Genomic DNA, 19,097 nt, shown 5'->3' with positions numbered 1-19,097 from the left:
GTGTCTGTGTGGCCAGGGCTGAGCCAGCCTGCATCTCCACTGGTACCTTCTCACCCAGGTGGACACCAGCTTAGTGATCGGATTTTGTGTCCAGTCAACAAGTCACCCCTCCTTTTTTTCAAGGTCTAGCCTAGTTCTGGATGAAGCCAGCATCCACCCGCCATCAGGGGCTTCCCTCACCAAGGACTGAGCGTGATGTCACCTCTGTAATGCCCAGGCGCAGGACTCCAGCCGCAGGCCCTTCCACGTCCCTCCTTCTCCCCTAGTGACTATTTCAGGCGCTTCTCCAAAACCTTCCAAGACTTTTTGTGTAGGAAAGTGATGAAGCTGAAGTAACCGGAGGCCCTCCTTCACCGCCCCCCTCTGTCTCCCCGGGAGCCCGATGGGTGGTGCATCACCCCCTTCTCCCCCCCTCTCCCCCAGAGGTTGCACCTGAGCTGGCTGTGGCTTTATTTGGTCTCTTGCCCAAATTAACCGACAACCCCCCCCTCGGAAATGCCGCATCCCCCCAAGGAGCACCGCCCCTCCCACCCGACTGCTGTAGTCTCCCTGCGCCCCAGGCACACCCGTCCTTCCTCCTGGGAAAGTGGACAGAGCAGCTGCCACAGCAGAGGCCTCTGCTAGGGTGGAAACCAGAGCGCGCAAAGCAGACGATTTGGCGAGGGGCTTGGGCATGAGGCTGCAGAGAGTGGCCAGTTCAGGGCTCTGGAGCCATGGTCCCTGGAGCTCTACAGTGAAAAAGGCCCCTGGCTCCACCTGCTGGCTGTGCCCAGGAGCTGGCCCTGCTGCATGGTGTCTGCTCTCTGTGCCTAGGGCCGGCCTGCCCTGCTCCCTCCCAGCCGCTCCCCTTCCTCCTCAGAGGCACCAGACCTCTGGGTCTCTGTTCTGACCCCATCTCAGCTCCTGCGCACAGCACAGACCACAGTCTCTGGCCTTCTCTGCTCACTGCTGTTCCTGGGCCCTGCCCCGGGGCAGGCTGACCCCAGGCCAGTCCAGGAGCCCAGGCTGAGGGGAAGCGTGACCCCACAGGGCAGCGAGTGATGCAATTCACTTTGGAACATGGTCCTTTCCTGACATTGCTTCCACTTCCGTGACATGAGCAGTGACCGGAAAAAGGCAGAATTTAAATGCCGAGACCACCAGGGCCTGGTTGACGGGGTCAGCATGGGCAACGTGGTTGGGTCACAGGGCATTTGGCCCCATTTCTGAGTCACCTAAAGTCCCCCTCAAACGCAGTCAAAGACACAAGGGAAAAAGGACCTGCTGGGCCTAGCCCTTTGGGGCAGGACGGGGTGCTGGGGTGACAGGGTGGGGGGTTGGCGGGGGTGGGGGGTGGCAGGGGTGGGGGTGCGAGCAGGTGGTGGGGTGATGGGGGTGGGGGTGCAGACCTGCTTGGGGCTGACATCAAGTCCTGGCTATCCCAGGGACTGGATCACCTGATTTACAATGAGCTCAGCCAACAAGACCCGCCCCGAGACAGAACCTCCCATGTGCCAGCCCCACATCTCATTTCACAGCTTCCCTGGAGCCTTTATGGAAATAAACAGGCCCCAGTACCACAGACCTCCCGCCATCCAGGGCCACCAGGCGCCTCTGGGCTAGGGCCTCCCTGCTGCTCTCCAGGCACCACAGGGCGGGCGATCCCACCTGGACAGAGTATCCACAGAGTATCCGCAGGGCCTGCAGCCTCAGGCTCGCAGTCCCTCACCCACAGGCATGGCCTCTGGCTCCAAACACACCTCTCCTGGTGGCCTTCTGAGCCCTGAGCCTACCTGTCCATCTCCCTGGCACACGGCGCCCACGGTCCTCCCTGCTGCCGGCTCGGCCCTGCTGCCCTCCGCCCTGCACGCTGGCCCTGGCTGCTGCGACTGGCCATCTTCTGCGGGTGACGGGGCTGGAACACGCTCCACCTTTCAACAACCCAGGTCTCCTGGGGCCTGGCCTTCGGGGAATCTTCCTCCCAGGTATTCTTCCACAGTTTGCCTACGAGTTAATAATCAACAAAAGCAAACTTTTGAGACTCCCCGCTGCCCAGGGGGCTCAGCACGGGGGCACCCCTGGGACCCAAGCAGTTCTTTGGAAAACTTTTTTAAAATGTAGCTTAGGATGGCCCCGGAGATGCTGAACTGGACTGACTCAAACAAATGGGTGTTTCTTGAAAATCTAGGGAGCAGGTACCCAGGGGCCCATCCTGAGGACAGACGGGTGCCAGCGGCCTTCCGCTTCACACTGCAGTTTCAGGTGTGCCCACGAGAGCACATCCACTCACCCACACGGTGAGACCCCCCCACCCAGGCCAACTTCCAGAGACCAGAGCACCTGCGCCGAGGGCGTCTCCCAACTCCACAAGGAAAACGCAGCATCTCAGCCTGGAAAGGCCTGAGCGGAGCCCTCCACATGCCCCCGCCCCCCTCTTACCAGCAGGACCAGAGGCTGCTGCATGGGGGGGCACTGTCCCGCGACGCACTTGTGCTTGACTTAATAACTTATTTTCCAAAATAATGTTATCCGTGTGTATATTTTTCAGAAAACTTGCAGACAGAAGACGGCCAGGGCGCGGCGCGTGCACGAGTGCCCGCTGTGAACACGCTCAGGGGCACGGGTGGCTGCACACGCACAGGTGCATTTTGGGGCAGTGGGTAAGGAGCCGCTGCAAGCTCTAGCTGGCACCACCGGGTCTTGGGGTGCCCGCGGCGCCAGGAAACCTGAGTTCATGGGGGTGAGGCTGCAGGGAAGAGTGTCCAGGCTCTTGGATGGGGTCCCAGGCAGGGTCCTGGGCTGGGTGGGGTCCACTACACTCCACCCGAGTTGGCCCCCTGATGGCCCAGCCCGCAGCTCTCCTGTTCCTCGCGGGCAGCACGCGCCCTGCGGCTGCGGCCTTGGCTGGCCTTAGCCCCTCTCCATCACCGTCTTTCTCACTGCTAGAGATGGGGAAGAAAACAAGCTGCACCCCGGCCTGTGGGCAGGCTTCTTCCGTGAGGTCTTCACACTGGGCCCCCACTCTTCGCCTGGCACGCCGCGGCCAGGGGAGGAGAGCAGTGCAGGCACCCAGGGAGCAGGCGAGCAGGCAGGTGGGTGGGTTCCAGCAGGTGAGAGCACAGGGTACAGCGGGACCTGGGGACACCCAGGCCACCCACCCCATCAGCACTGCCACGTGAGGGTGGCCGGCAAAGGGCACTGGCACGCAAGCCCCACAAGGTCACCCCAGCACTCACGTGCCAGCAGGCGACCAGCCTGAGGCTTGGCCTGAGGAGCCTGGGGGGGCGCCCGGCTCAGGTGTGCTGACATCTGAGGGGCCCCTCGCCCCGGCAGACGTGCGACGGAGGAGAGGCCGGAAAACGTCACCTCCAAGAGGCAGCAGGGCCATGGCAGACACGCGCCCCAGCTGCGTCCCGAGCCGGCCGGCCAGAGCAGGCTTCCCCAGGCTTCCAGTCCCGGCCCTGGGAGCACATGCAGGCCCAGGACTGGCCTCAAGACCTCTTTGCGCCCCAGGCTGTCCTCCCCACTCCCCAGGCCCCAGCCTCCACTGCCTGACCAGCCCCAGGCGCCCGTGCCATCCCCGCAGCACCACTCCGGCACGCGTCCTCACCCTGGCACGCGCCCTCGTCCCCAGCACAACGGCCTGCTCTCACTCAGGCGGGCGCCCCTGGGTGCGGGTGCACCATCGGCTACAAGTCGGCATCTGTGTATCCGTCTCCACCAAGACAAGCTCACAGATACTTTGAGATGTTCAAATCCTCACCCGGAAGTACCTTCCAGAATCCCTCCTTCCTCTTTCCCGCGCAGTCGCTGGGACACTTCCTCACGCCCACGCGGTCAGCCCCTCCATCCCGCACAGGGGCCGGGCAGGGGTGCCGGAAACTGCCATCGGTGGTCACTCTCACGCTGACCAGATGTGCTGAAGTCACCTCAGTCTAGGCAAAGTGACCTGCCCCCTTGGCGCGGCGGTGCGTGGTCCTGGCCGGCCATTTCCTGGGGCGGCTGAGTTGGGGCTTTGCTCATCCCATGGCGGGCCCCAGAGCAACGTGGCCGGAGCCCAGGGATTGGGGCATGTGGGGTGCACCAGGCCCAGGGGTGGGAGGGCCGCCCAGGCAGGGGCAGGTCTGTGAGGCAGGGAAGGGGAAGCAGGAGTCCAGGGGGAGCCCTGGCGAGCTGTGGGGGCAGCCACCCCGCGGGCCCAGGCCGGGGTCTGGGGGCGAGGGTGTGTTGTGCTCGCTGGGGACGGGGCAGTCAGCAGAGGAAGCCCGGCCAGGAGCTTTCTCGTGGGGTCACTCCAGGGACTCGGCCGTTACAGGAGGGGTGGAATCTCTACCTGTAAGGGTAGAGGCGCCGCTCCAGATGGGCCTTCAGGAGGAGGTCTTCCGGGTCCATGGAAGGAAATTCTAAGACTCACACTTGAAGCCCCGCACGGAGCATCACTGGGTTCGGTATGAAAAAGGGAATGATTATAAAACTCCTGCGTTTCTTCGGAAGTTTCATAGATGACAGTTATTCATCAGAGCACAGTGTGGACAAAGTCTGGATCCAGCTCCAGCAGTGCAAACCCCGCCTCTGAACAGGGTGAGGGGGTGCCCGATGATCTGTCTAGACCTGCTCTCAGAACCACTCCCAGACCCACGGGCCCTGGGCGTGGGCTCGGTGCGGGGGAGGGTCCAGTACCCCAGGCCTGCTGGTTACCTCAGATGTGCCTTCCCCAGAGTGCTGAGGGCCCTGGGGGTGGGCCTCAGGGGAGCCAGAGGCCTCTCTGCTCCCTCTCCCTGGGGGATTCTGCAGTTTGGACCCTTAGAGGCCCAGCGAGAGAGACTTCTTTTATCATTTAAACCCCCTCTGGAATCAAGCGAGTGAAGCGTGGGCACAACTTCCAAGGCCACCACATGGAGGTAGCATCTTCACCAGCCCCCCGCCAGGATGGGGCCACCCTCCTCCCCAGGCTGGGGCCACCCTCTTCCCCAGGCTGGGGCCTCCCTCCTCCCCAGGCTGAGCACCCAGCAGGAGGAGCCAGCTCAGAACAATTAGCCCAGGCAGGCAAGTCCCAGGGTACCGCCTTCCTTCCTTCCTTCCTCTGGGGCACAGTGTGTGCGGGGGTGATGGGTTTGCGGGTGATGGGTTTGCGTTTATTCAATGCAGGTCAGATGCCAGACCCCACCATACCACCCAGGCCAGCCCAAGGCCCAGGGCCCACCAGCTGTAGGCGGAGAGAGTGGAGGCTCCCGGGGAAGAAGGGGCGCCAGGGCGAGGAGGGGGTTCGCCAGGGCACAGAGGGGGGTGTGCCAGGACACAGAGGGGGTACCAGGGCACAGAGGGGGTGTGCCTGGGCGAAGGGGGGGTGCCAGGGCGCAGAGGGAGTGCTAGGGCACAGAGGGGGTGCCAGGGAGCAGAGGGGGCGTTAGACCAGGGTCAGAAGGGAGGTCTTGCCTCCAGGTCCTTCACCATCATGCAGGCTTTCGGGGCAACTGCAGGGTGATAGTAGGGTCCTGCTCATAGGGCCACCAAGGAATCGCGCACATAAACGTCGCTGCACATGGGTAGGGCAGGTCGGAGCCTCTCAGCTGAGTTGCGGGCCTAGCAGCCTGCTCACGGGTGGGGTGCACCCTGTGCCCGCCCCATGTCCACCTGGGGGAGCTGCTTTCCATTCATCAGGGTCTCCCCAGGAAAAGCGTGAAACTACCAGGACGTTTGATTCCCACGGCAGGGAAGCTGGGAACCCTACCCAGCAGCCCAACGAGCCACATCCCCAGCCCCCAGAGAGGGCCTGCGAGCCCGGGGCTGCCCAGTGACCGCCCATGGGTGCCTCCCCGCCCAACAGCCCCTGGCGGCGGCCACAGGCCCTGGCCTCGCCTGGAAAGAAAGTCAGAGCAGGGCCGTGCGCCCCGCGCCTGTAATGGTTAGGATTTCACCTTCAATTTCCCAAACAGTATTTTTTGATTTTGCTTTTTAAGGGTCCAGCTCTGATCACATTACTTCTTACAAACTTTGAAAATGTGCTTATTTCTAAGCAAAATAACTGAAGATAAACTTGTACTTTTTTTGAGTGCTTTGCCTCATGCTGATTTCCCTCTTGGAAAACCCTCTTCATAGGCCGCCGCCTCCGCACCAGCTGGCCAGTCGCTCTCCCTTTGTGTCCTGCAGCGGGGAGGGCTTCTCTCTGCACCCCCATGCTCGCCTGCTGGGTCCGGGAGGACCTGGGGTTCCCATTCTTGGTGCTCACTGAGGTGAGCAGGGGCTGTGCCCCGAGGGCCAGGCCGTGGTCCCCACAGGGAGAAGGCCGAGCACAGGGCAGGGCCTGCGGGCAGGCAGGGTTTGGTGTCTGGGCAGCGCTGGCTGGTGTCCAATACCCAGGTGGGGCTGGCCCCACAGTCCGCGGGGACACGGGCTGTCCCTCAGGACAAGACCTGCAGTGCTGTCCTCTGAAGCCCTGCCGACCCTGGCAGCACGCCAGCCAGAGAGGCCTCTGAATAAAATGTGCACAGGAGACATTCTCGAATCATCGAATCACTTAAAAGAGCAAGGGAGCTGCTCTTGAGGTAAGACAGGTGTCGCCTCACTGCTGGGGTGAGGGACAGGCACCTGACAGCAGAGTGGGGGTGGCCAGAGGGGCGGGCGGGCGGTGCATGGCTCCAGGCAGGAGTGACACACAGTGCACACCAGGCACCCACTATAGAGTGAACACACCTGACAGGTGTGCGTACCTGGGGCTCCTGGGTGCCCCTGTGGGCAGTGGGCAGGGGCAGGCTGAGGACCAGCTCAGGGTCGCCGGGGTCAGGGTCCCCTCCCACTCCCCAGGAGTGGCTTGCTTCCCTCTGAATCCTGCAGAGGTCAGCAGGGAGGTGCCCTATGTATAGCGCCTATGCACTTGGACTACGCTGACTACACTCACCAGCCCTGACTGTGCTCCCAGCCCTTGCGCTACCTCTGCTGACAACTGACTCTCCTGCGATATTAACAAATGTACTATTAATCTAGTATTAATAGTACTCAAAAAGTATTCACTAACCTCACTAAATACTAGCAATGCTAACTTAACTCTACCAACAATACTAACAGAGCAATATGATGAAGGGATAAACATGGTAACTCAAACTAGAGCATAAACTAACTGAAGTATAAACATTTTGAGAATAAATCAATCAGCTAATTCTGTTACACTTTATTCATTTATCCACTCTTATTCAACTTGCTTCAGTGTACTTCTGCTACACTGTCTAGTCCACAAATCACTACACAATAGAATGAAACTTAAATACATGAAGGGAAACTCCATTGTGGAAGTTTGTGGATGGCTCACAGCTATTCCATGCAAACACAGTTTGGGGAACCTCACCTCAGGAAACAGGTCTTGGGCCCAAATCTCTACAAGGGTGGTGCCACAAAAGGCCCCCAGTGGGGCAGAGAAGTGTGCATGCATGAGTCACAAGTCCATTGTCCTCCTTGGAACCCAGGTCCCAGGTCAGTTATATAGGCTTATGACACAGGACTCGGGCCCTGTTCCAAAATGTGCTAGGGATCAAACCCAAGGCAATCCAACCCTGCATTTCCATTACACTGTGAGTGCTCCTGCATCGGGAAATCATCTCTTTTCGCCACCACAGAGGACACTTGATTTTCCTAGGGCTACAAGACTCAAGGAGTGATTTATTACTATCTCATCTATTTCTTTCTCTCCCACAGTTCCCTATTGGAATGGCATTAAAATTAGCCAAATCAGACTGGAAAGGAAAGGAAAACAATGAAATAACTGCAGGGAACATAATTTGAGGAACATTTTCCAGGACATAATTTGAGGAAATTCAAGGATTTTCTATATTATTGATGCAGATATTGGCTACATAGATCAACGGAGGAGTAAACATTTTCTTACCCATGACCTAGCTGTGGTATAAACAGAATTAGAAATTTCCTCCATATCTGAGGATTGGAAAGCTGATAGTACACCAGAGACTATAATTCAACTAAGAGGCCCACATAGTAAGACCTCTGTAATGGATCATGGCTTTTAGCAGTAATGTAAGCAAAATACCCAAAAGCAATAATTAATATATATGTGTGTGTGTGTGTGTTACACTACTTTATAACACTGTATAAATCTTTGGAGTACAGCTACACATCTATTAGAATGTGTAATTCCACACCACACACACTAACAGAGTTCTAATGAGCCTCTACTAACAGGCTTCTCCTCACACACCCACCCTCTCCAGGGGCAGCTCCTCCTGCCTGCTGTTGTCTGCGCAAGCATCATCTTCTTTCCTTGTGTGTGTGTGTGTGTGCCCACACGCTACTGAAAGGAGGACTCTGGTGACGCTTTTCTTAGAGGTGACCCAAGAACCCTCATCTGTGACCCCAACACCTCTCCCAAACATCACTCCTCACCAGTGTCAATGTTATAAAAACAAGGAAAATCTGAGAAACTGTCATCCAGGCGAACTGGATGGGATTATGGAGCATAAAATGGACAGTAGCAAAGATGGCATTTAGTAATTATGTCAACATAGCTGCATTAGTTGTAAAAAAATAAAAGTATTCATGTAGGATGTTAACAACATGGAAATGGTGTGGGATAAACAAGACCTGTACTGCCTTTGCAACTTTTCTATAAATCTGATAGTATTCTTTAAATGTTATTTTTTAAGATCAATTTATTTTTTTTATAAAGATTTATTTATGCATACAAGAACTGGGGTGCAGGCCAGAAATGTGGAGGTGAGAGGATTCACCAGAGATAGGGTGGGGAGCTGAACAGGCAGATGTACTGAAATGCACTGCTGAGGGGAGGAGCGGGCGAGACAGGAGAGGTCTGACCTGCCATATGGGCAGCTCCCTGGCTGGGGATCAAACTCATGCCGTAGTGGCTGCGGAGAGCTTCATAGTGCTATGTCTTAGCTCCTTGAGCCGCCAGGGAGGCCCTAAATATTATTTTTTTAAAAAATGTCCTCAATATTGAATAGATTGTAGAAGAAAAAAATTTTCTCTTTTCCGATTCTCCCAGGTATCACTGTCCAGGGACTGGAGAGAGGAGTTCTGGGGAGAAAAGACGGAAACCTCACACACAAGGCAGGCTCCGGAGTCTCCTCTCCTCTGAGCCCTGCTGCTCTGACTCCTCACAGAGCATCTCATCCCAGAACACCGCCCTCCAGCAACCCCAACTCTGCCCACCTCAGCCCCCGCCCCGACCTGGCGGCTCCACCAGAATCCGGAGCAGCGCGGCAGCGCCCCCGTGTGGCCACAGGGCTGAGCACAGGAGCCCAGAGCCGCCCTTTCTCCTGCTCAGCCAGGCCCTCCCCAGGCTCCCTGGGCCCCCAGCGGCAGGACAGGGATCTGCACACAAGGGGGCGCCCAAGTCTGCGTCAGTTTCAGTGTCCTTATTTTTCGTTTCCAGTGGTCTCCAGGACATAATTGGTTCCTAGGTTCTGGGCAAATCCCCAAATATATAGATTGCCTCAGTCTCTTTATATGAAAACTTAGATTCCAGGGTCCCTGTAATTTGTTTCTGCCTCTGCTATCAAGGACGAAAGCCCCTCCTCCTGGGAATCACCTTACATTCTCCATCCTTTGGAGGAGGGGAGGGCCTAGGAGATCCCCCAGGGCACTGGCTAGGAAGATGGGGAGACTCCTGGAAAAGAGAGCATAGGATGGAAATGGGGACTTTAGGGGACAGAGGTGGAAAGGGGTGCAGGGGGAGCCAGAGAGGACCGGGCAGGGAAGGGGCAACACGGGGGACACTGAGGGGGAAGGTCTGTGTGGGTGACATAGGCTCTCACTGGGGAGCTGGAGCGTCTGTCTCCCTTGGGGGATGCAGCAGTGCTGGCCTGTAACTGCCCAGGGAACTGCGCACATCTGGGGCCTTGCCTGTCCTTGCAGGGCTGGTGTCACCCACACATATGCACATGCTGGTGACGGAGAGGACTGTAACAGGGGGGCCCCCAAGGGAGGATCTGGGTTTTTGCCCCACCCAAGAAGGGTGGAGCTGAGCAGGGAGAGGAAGCTTGAGAGGAGGCTGAGGAGGGAGGAAGCAGGATGGAACCAGAAGGAGACCTGGGGGAGGCACATGGGACAGAGACACGTGAAGAAGCTGCTCTTGCTTCTTGGCCTTGGACTGGGTGACACAGACATGGGTGAGAAATCCATGTGGAGGTGACAATGGAAGCTTCTATCTTGATTTTGCTCTTTTCCTTCCAGACTTGACAGCCCTGTCCCCCCTTTTCTATGGGTCCCGCCAGGAGGTGCTTTAGACTGTGACAGGCTTTCAGGCCCTGCTTGGGCCAACCCTGTTTGGCTGAACATTTACCCACAAGGGGATGGTGACTTTGGTGCTTGATTTGGAAACTTTATTCTTTCATTTGTCTTTGTTGCACACTAACTGTATTAAAAATCCTTTCCATGAAAGGTCTTCCATGTTTTGTCTTGATGCTGCGGATGGCAGGGAGATGGGGGAGATAATAGTTAAGGGGAGTCCCCTTCCTCATCCAGAACATCCCCGTTCAGTTCCCCGTTGCTGGGGGGTCTGGGAGATTCAGGGAGCCAAGAGGAGGGCAGAGCAAGGCCTGTGCCTCCCTGGAGGACCAGCCCTTGGGACTGATTCTGGGGCTCCAGGGCCCCACTCCCTGCAGGTGGGTCAGAGTCAACCCTGCTCACAGCCCCAGGCTGCTGACAGTCCCTCTGTGCCGTGATCCTGCAGACACCACTCTGAGGATAATGTGAAAAAAAATGAACAGCAACATTAAATGGAATTTTAAAACACTAGGAATAATTTTTTTAAATCAGGTTTATTTTGAAGGACACTTCAGGGGACGTGGAATCCTTGTCTGACAGCTCATTGCTATCAGGACCTTGACTGTCACGTGACTTATTCAGTCTCCACTATTTCTTGTAAGAAAACAGACACTGATCACTTTATTGCCTTAATTTTTTTAATAGTTTGTACCAATCACTTCATCCTTTGCACATTAAACAAAGATCTGGCAATTTGCACAGTCTCTGAGGGGGAGGCAGCAGGAGGGGCTTTGCTCAGGATCTCCTGCTCTGGGTCTCAGGAGGCTGCGATGGGGATGAGATGTTGGTGGATCTGAAGGGCTGTGATCAGTGTGGAAGGATCTTCCCTTCCCCAGCCCTGGGCAGCCAGAGCCCACTCTCTGCCTCTGGGGACAGGCCTGGGAACTTCTCTCTAAATACACCCCTGGTGATGCTTATGGCACAGACTTGCAGTCAGGCATTTGGGGTCCCCAAGCCCAATGCATGCTGTTGCCCAGGAACATACTCCACAGGGTGCTGGGGTCACAGAGAACCACGTGACCCCGCCCTGGAGGTCCTGCAGCCTGGGGTGTGTGAGGAGACAAGGGCTGCAGTAGTTGCCTCTGAGGGGGCCAAAACAGAGCCAGGGAGGTTCCTTCCTCAGCAGGAAGGGGACATGGGAGTTGGGTCTCAAAAGCCAGAGGTGGGCACAGGAACAGAAGTGGCTCAGGGTGCTGACTGAAGCCGGCTACATAACTCAGCAGTTACTTTCTCTGTGTCACCTCGGGGATTCTTCCCCAGCACTCTGTGAATTGGGAATTGATACTATCCTGACACCCCTCCCCCACATTCCCCTTCAGAAACAAGGACATGGAGCCTGAGGGGTTATGGCAGTGTCCAGGTCTGAACCCCAGCTGCCTGGCTAATGTCTGGGCCTCTCGCCTGACACCATCCTGCAAACTGACCAGAGGACCTATGAGGCAGGGACCCTGGAGCCCTCACCACCACCCTCTCCAGATACCGCACATTTCTGGGCTGGATTTGACTAAAGACAAAAGGGCAGTAGTAAGTCATCATGTCATCACCCTTTATGCAAATGAATTGAACTCACCAAAGAGAAAGACACAGAGTGACTGGTTGTACCAAAAAATAAAACCCAACTTTATGCTGTCTCCAGGAGACTGGATCAAAACAGTTCTTGGGAAAAACACAAGAAAATGGGGCACCCCCAAATTTGCAGGGGCTGCCATATAAGATAAAATAAGCTTCCAGAAAAAAAGGTAACAAGAGACAGAGATGAACATCATACGATTAAGGAATCCTACATCAGGAAGACATAACACTCATCAATACACATGCACCAAGCAAAGGAGCAGCAAAATACATAAGGCAACTATTAACACATCTGAAAACAGATATTGGCAGCAACACAACAGTGGTAAAGAAATTCAACACTGCACTTTCATCAAGGACACATCACCCTACAGAACTCCGGGAAACTATAACTTTAAGTGAGAAATTAGACCATCTGGGCTGAATAGATATTTATAGGGCGCTACACTCCAAAAAGCTAAATAATATTCTTGTCAGGTGCACCTGGAATAGCCTCCAGAATACATCACTTGTTGGGTCATCTAACAAGTGTCATAAATTCATGATGACTGAAATCATACAAGTATCTCTCTGATCACAATGGTATCAAACGCGAATCAACCATAAAAAGAAACCAGGGGGAAAAATAACATGTGAAGATTGAACGACACTCTACCAAATCACTCTTGGGTTAAGAAGGAAAACAACCAAGAAATTTAAAAATACCTTGAGACAAATGACACAGCACAAGCAGCACTAAGAGGGCAATACAGAGCAATACAGGCCACACCTAGAGTCAAGACAGAGCTCAGGTAAAGAATCTAAACAGCTAGAAAGAACAAATGAAACCAAGAGACAGTAGAAGGAAAAAAATATTAAAGCAGAAATAAATGATGGAGAAATCAAAGACAGACAAAAAAATCAATGAAACCAAAATATGGTTCTTTGAAAAAATAAACAAAACAGACAAATATTTTACTACACTTTCAAGGAGGAAAAAAGGAAAAAAAAACTAATAGAATAAGAAACAAAAGGGGAGAAGTTACAACAGACACATTAGGATACAAAAGATCATAATACCAAATATCTATATGTCATAATACCAAATATCTATATGTCAATAAATTGAATGACCTCAAATAATCTGGAAGAAAGTGACAAATTCTTAGAAGTATACAACCTTCTGAGACTGAGTCAGGAAGATTCAGAACAAAGCAACTACAAGCAAAGACATTAAAACATGAATCAAAAGTTTCCTGAAAAACAAAGTCCTGGACCAGACATTTTCAGTGACTTCTACAAACTCTTTAAAGATGAACTAACACCTGACTTCTCAACTCTTCAAAAAAACAGAGGAAGAGGGAATGCTGCCATCACATCTCATGAGCCCAACATTCCCTTGATACCAAAAGCATAGAAGGACATCACACAAAAAGAAAGCTACAGACTAATCCCTGATGAACATAGATGCAAACATCCTCAACAAGACCTTAACAAACCAAATTCAATCACACATGAAAAAGGATCACACATCATGACAGAGTGGGGTTTATCTCAGCAACACAAGGATGGGTCAACATTTGAAAAAATCAATTAGATTTCTGCTCACACCAGTAAAAATGTCTATTATCAAAAGTCAAGAAATAAATTCTGTGAGGAACAAGGTTTAAAGGACCCTTTGCACTAATGGTTGGATGTAATTGGTACAGCCATTTGGAAAAACAATACGGTGGTTCTCAAGAAAATAAAAAAGAATTGCAATATGATGCAGGATTTCCACCTCTGGATATTGACCTGATGAATAAGAAAACACTTATTCAAAAGGAGACAGGGCCCCTATTTTCATTGCAGTGCTATTTACAATAGCCAAAATAGGGAACAACCCAAGTTCTAAAGAACAGATGAAAGGAATGTATGCTTTCTCCTCTTGTAACAGGGTAGTGCCCACGAAAAGGAGAAGTTCCAGGTTCCCTGCCCCACACAAGGTAGGGTGGAGCTGAGCAGGGAGGAGCAGAAGCTGGAGGAGGAAACTGGAGAAGGAAGGAAGCAGGACAGAGAGCCAGAAGGAGACCTGGAAGAGGCACATGGAGCAGAGAGAACTGTGAAAAAACTGTGCTTGCCTTTTGGTCGTGGACTGGTTGAAACAGATGTGGGTGACTCATGGGGAGGTGACAACGGTGTTTTTTGTCTTGATTTTGATTTTGCTCTTTTCCTTCCAGACTTATTTGGTTGTTTCTGATCCTTTTCTATGGGTCCCCACCAGAAGGTGCCTTAGACTTGGGGCAGGCTTTCAGGTCTTGCTCGAGGCCAATCCTGTTTGGGTGAACTTTTACCCACGAGGGGACGGGTAGCTTTAGGTGCTTGATTGAGAAATTATAGTCTTTGTCTTTTCTGTATTGTTTACTAATTGTATTAAAGCTTCTTTCCATTAAAGTCTTATATGTTTTGTGTTGATGAGGCAGATGGCGGAACCTATTTAGAGCAGGCAGGTTTGGGGGTTCTGGGGTGCCCCTCTCCCTGCCCTGTAACACTCTCAGGTGTAGTCCCCTTAAAATTCCCACCACCAGTTCACCCACGCACCATCAGCATTATCCTTTGTGTTCTTCCCTCTTCTGTTTTGATCCCTCTCCCTCCCCTGGGAAGTACCCCAATTTTTCTAGAGCCAGGGTCCCCCCACACAGCCATCCTTCCTGAAGGAAGAGCTCCAGACCCCAGGGCCCTACCTACTTGAAAACTATTTTGCCAGGCTAGAAAGGAACAAAGGGCACTCCAAGGACAAGTGGGTACAGGTTTCATTATTATCACACTAGTGGGCACCAGACAGGAGAGTCTCCCCCTAAGATCTGGGCCACCAACATATACAAAGATTTCCATTTATACTCAGGAATTTCAGCATTCGTTACACTGATAAATTTGACAGATTTCATTTTTTTTTGTAGTGCACAGGCCATTTGGTAGAGCACAGGGCTGTTTAGACAAAGGCGGGGTGGAGGGGTGGTTAGACAAGGATCTGTGCTATGGGAGGGGGAAGGAGCCAGCCACTTGACTCCTTTCTTTTGGAATGAGGCCCAGTTAAGATAGAGACCAGGGCCTCCCTGGTGGCTCAGGCGGTTGAGCGCAGCGCTGTGAAGCTGTCTGCAGCCTCTGCAGTGCCTGTTCGATCCCCGCCAGCCTTGGAGCCACCCACCTGGCGAGCAGACCTCTCCTGTCTCGCCCCCTGCTCCCCTCAGCAGTGTATTTCGTCAGTCTGCCTGTTCTGTTCCGCGCTCTGTCTCCGGTGAATCCTCTCACCCTCCCGCTCATCTGGCCTGTACCCCAGTTATTGTATAAATAAAATAAAAATCTTTAAAAAAAAAAAAGAGTCAAGTCATAAATTGCTCAGAGAGGAACTTGCAAATTCTAAGATGGTAAACGTGCTAATTGTGCCAGGCGGGTGTGATGGGCCCTTTTACTGCATCAGTTGTTTCATTGCTTTCCCCTTCACCATCAGTTTCAACATTACTTTGGACAGTTTCCACTTCCACAGAACAGGGAGGGACACTGTAGGGTAAATGATTGTCAGGCTTTTCTGCTCTTTCGCCACTAGGATTGATGATGGATCCCTGTGGTCCTGAATGCATGTCTCATGGCGGGCACCTGAGAAGGGTGTGGGCATGCGCAGGTGGGTGCACCTGGGCTGAGACGGGGCTTGTAAGGGCGGTGTCGCAGAATGGAAAACGACCAGAAGTGAGAGAACAAGACCATGAGAGAATGCTGGAGCACCCAGAAAGAGTGAAGATACTTTTTCTTTTTTTTTTTTTTAAAAGATTTATTTATTTATGCATACAAGAGCTGGGGTAAGGCCTGCGATGAGGAAAGGGGTGGGGGGTGAGAGGATCCACCAGAGATCCACCAGAGTGTCAGATTGACTGAAATACACTGCTGTGGGGAGCAAAAAAAAAAAAAAAAGTGAAGATTCACCGGGAGCTATGAGGCCTGCCAGCCTCCTGGCCCCCAGGCATATGGCAGGCAGGGGTGTGCCCAATAAGAGCCTGAAAATCCCAATAAAAGCCTGAAAAAGCCACTGAGGGCTCAAGGACTCCTTCACACTTCTGCATGGGTTCATACAGATCCTACTCTGAGCCATCATGCCCTTCGGTCATCACACTCACATTTGGACCCCGGGGAACAGCTGGAGGAGGAGCAGCAGGGAGGGGAGGAGGCAGAGCTGGGGCAAGGCTGATGCTATTGTCCCCAAGGAGCACAGAGCTGGGACAAGAGCAGGCACCATCTCCTCAGGGCTGGGGAGAAACAGGGCAAGAGGGAGCCAGGCCCACACAGAGGAGCAGGGCAGCCAGGAGCTCTGGGCTCAGGGGGGAGAAGGGCCCAGGGACCCCCACCAGCAGGAGCAGGGCCCTTCCTGGTGACTCCTTAGGCCCTGAGACCAAGGACAGACCTGGCTCCTCTCAGGGCTGCTGAGCCTCTGTGCTGCTAGAGACCAAGAGGTTTATTGGAAAAAAAACATCCTCCCTTCCCTTCCCACCCCATGGAACCCACACCCCAGACCCACTCTGCTCAAAACACTGGACCCCTCCATTCCCAGCACCTGGTCCCGGCTGCAAACTGCTCTTCCCTCCTCCTCATCACCCAGTGACTTCCCAGGTCAGAGGCCCAGACCCAGGCCCCCCATGAAGGACAGGCCAGCACCTGCTTATGGTCCTGTCCCCCTCAGTGTGAGCAGGTGTCATGGAGAAGCATCAGGACACACAATATTGTCCCCCAAGGAGTTGGGGTCCCCCCCCCACAGGCCCCTATTCTATTCTGCTCTGTCTGCTCCTTTAGTTTACCTGAAGGTCAGTCCCTCCCCAGCCTGCCTCAAACAGCAGGAACCTGCTCAGATCCCCACTGAGGGCTTATTCCTCCTCCTGGGGGATTCCTGTCTCTGGGTGAGGATCCAGTGGAGGCAGAGCAATAGAGAAGGGAAATGAGTCATGATCAGAGAAAACACCCTCAATCAGTTAGGCAGAATGAGGGGCACCCTGGGACACCCAAATCTGTATGCTCCAAATGGCTTTTGCCATCTGCCTCATAAAGGCAGGGCACACTCTGAGTGTGAAAGAACACACCAGAGGAGCGCCAGAGGGGAAGGGAAGATGTTGTTACAGGGCAGGGAGACGGGCACCCTGACCCCGCTAACCTGCCTGCTCTAAATAGGTTCTGCCATGCACCCATCAACACAAAACATATGAGACTTTAATGAAATGTAAATTTAATACAATTAGGGAACAGTACAAAAAAGACAAAGAATATAGTTTCTAAATCAAGCACCCAAAGTTATTCATACCCTTGTGGGTAAAATTCTACCCAAACGGGATTGGCCCCGAGCAAGGCCCCAAAGCCTGCCACAAGTCTAAAGCATCCTCCAGTGGGGACCCACAGAAAAGGATCAGAAACAACCAGACAAGTATGGGAGGAAAAAAGCAAAATCAAAATCAAAGATAAAAGCTGCCATTGTCACCTCCCCACGGGTCTCATCCACATCTGTGTCACCCAGTCCACGACCAATAGGCAAGCGCAGTTTCTTCACGTTTCTCTCCGCTCCATGTGCCTCCTCCAGGTCTCCTCTGGCTCCATCCCCTTTCCTCAGTCTCCTCTGCAGCTTTTTATCTCCCCGCTCAGCTCCACCCTCCTTTTGGGTGGGGCAGGAAACCTGGAACCTCCTCATTTCCTGGAGACCATCCTATTACAGTGGGATAACAGTTTCCCAACAAAACACTGAAAGTTACCCACCCTGTGGGGTAAATGATTGTCAGGCTTTTCTGCTCTCCCGCCGTTAGCATCGCATGCCTGATGGAACACCTGTATTTTGTTACATTGTTATATTCAGTTGTATTGTTTACTTCTGTGGGCCGGGGCTGCAGTATTTATATTGGCAAGAGAAGCAGAGAACACAGGAGAGGGACAACTGCCAGAGAGCCCAGTAAAGAGTGCCAGCTCCTGGCACCCCAGCACCCCTGTCTGCTGTGTACCTGGTTGCCGCACTACATGTAAAAGATCAATAAAAGCCTGAGAAAGCCAGCGAGGGCTCCAGGGCTTTTCTTTACACGTTTGCTCAGATCATAGAGAATCAGCTCTGTGCCTTTCTGGCACTACCACGCCCCCTCTCCCAAGGGTAGATGACCAGCCAGACTTCCTGGGGAGTGGGGCTGCAGCTGCAGGATATAAACCACCCCCAACCCAGCTCTCAGCACAGTGCAGCCCCTAAATCCACCCACCTCATGGGGAGGGGAGCAGGAAGTGACTTGGACTCAAAACTGCCCCAGGAGGACACACTTCTCCCCATTAGTGCTTCCTTTTGTTCCAAGTGGAGAGGGAAAAGAGGGGGGTACAGAGCACAGGGCAGGTGTCCCTGGACAACACTAGGGGATCCTGGACACCCTGCAGGAAGGACACTCACCCCCTCACTGCATCTCCCAGCCCTTCAGGGCCTGTTCCTGCTGCTCTGTCAGCCCACACTGTTCCTTGTTCTGTCTTGTCAGATATTAATGGTCCTGATCCAGATGGGTCCTTCATTCACTTTCCTCTGTAATGGACATATGCCTCTAATCTTTCAATTGTTTCAAGTGCTTTTGAAATAGTTCCAGGTAAATACCTAAGGTTGCTGAAAGACAATGGAGAACGTAAAATGAATTGTAATTTTAAAATACAACTACTGATGGGAAGAAGTAAACCCCTTTCTCCAATGTGCCATCCAGTGAAGTTTATGTAGACAAGGTTAAGATGAGGGGTCACAAGGAAAGGCTCTTCGATAAATGGTGCTGGGGACACTGGACAGCCACGTGCAAAAGAATGAAACTAAAGCACTGTCTCCCACCTCACACAAAAATCAACTCAAAATGGATAACAGGCTGGGACTTAAGACCAGAAACCATAAAATCCATGGAAGACAACAAGGACAGAACGCGCCATGACGTACCAAAAAAAAATAATGTGCTCAGTCTTTGTAAAGTCAGCGTTGAGTCTTTTCTCTCTCTCTCTTTTCCTTTTAAAGATTTATTTATACAAGAAGTAGGGTGCAGGCCAGATGTGCGAGAGGGTGAGAGGATTCACCAGGGATAGAGTGGGGAACAGAACAGGCAGACTGATGAAATAAACTGCTGAGGGGAGCAGCGGGCAAGACAGCAGAGGTCTGCCGTGCCACTGCACAGGGTGTGGACTGCTTCACAGCACTGCACTCAACTACCTGCACCACCAGTGATGCCCTAATTTCTCATTTTTACAACCATTTCCTGCTTGCT

This window comes from Talpa europaea (genome assembly GCF_964194135.1).
Source record: "Talpa europaea genome assembly, contig: HAP1_SCAFFOLD_42, whole genome shotgun sequence".
NCBI classification, from domain to species: Eukaryota; Metazoa; Chordata; class Mammalia; order Eulipotyphla; family Talpidae; genus Talpa; species Talpa europaea.
The sequence above is the reverse complement of the archived record's forward strand: the minus strand, read 5'-3'. Positions refer to the sequence as shown.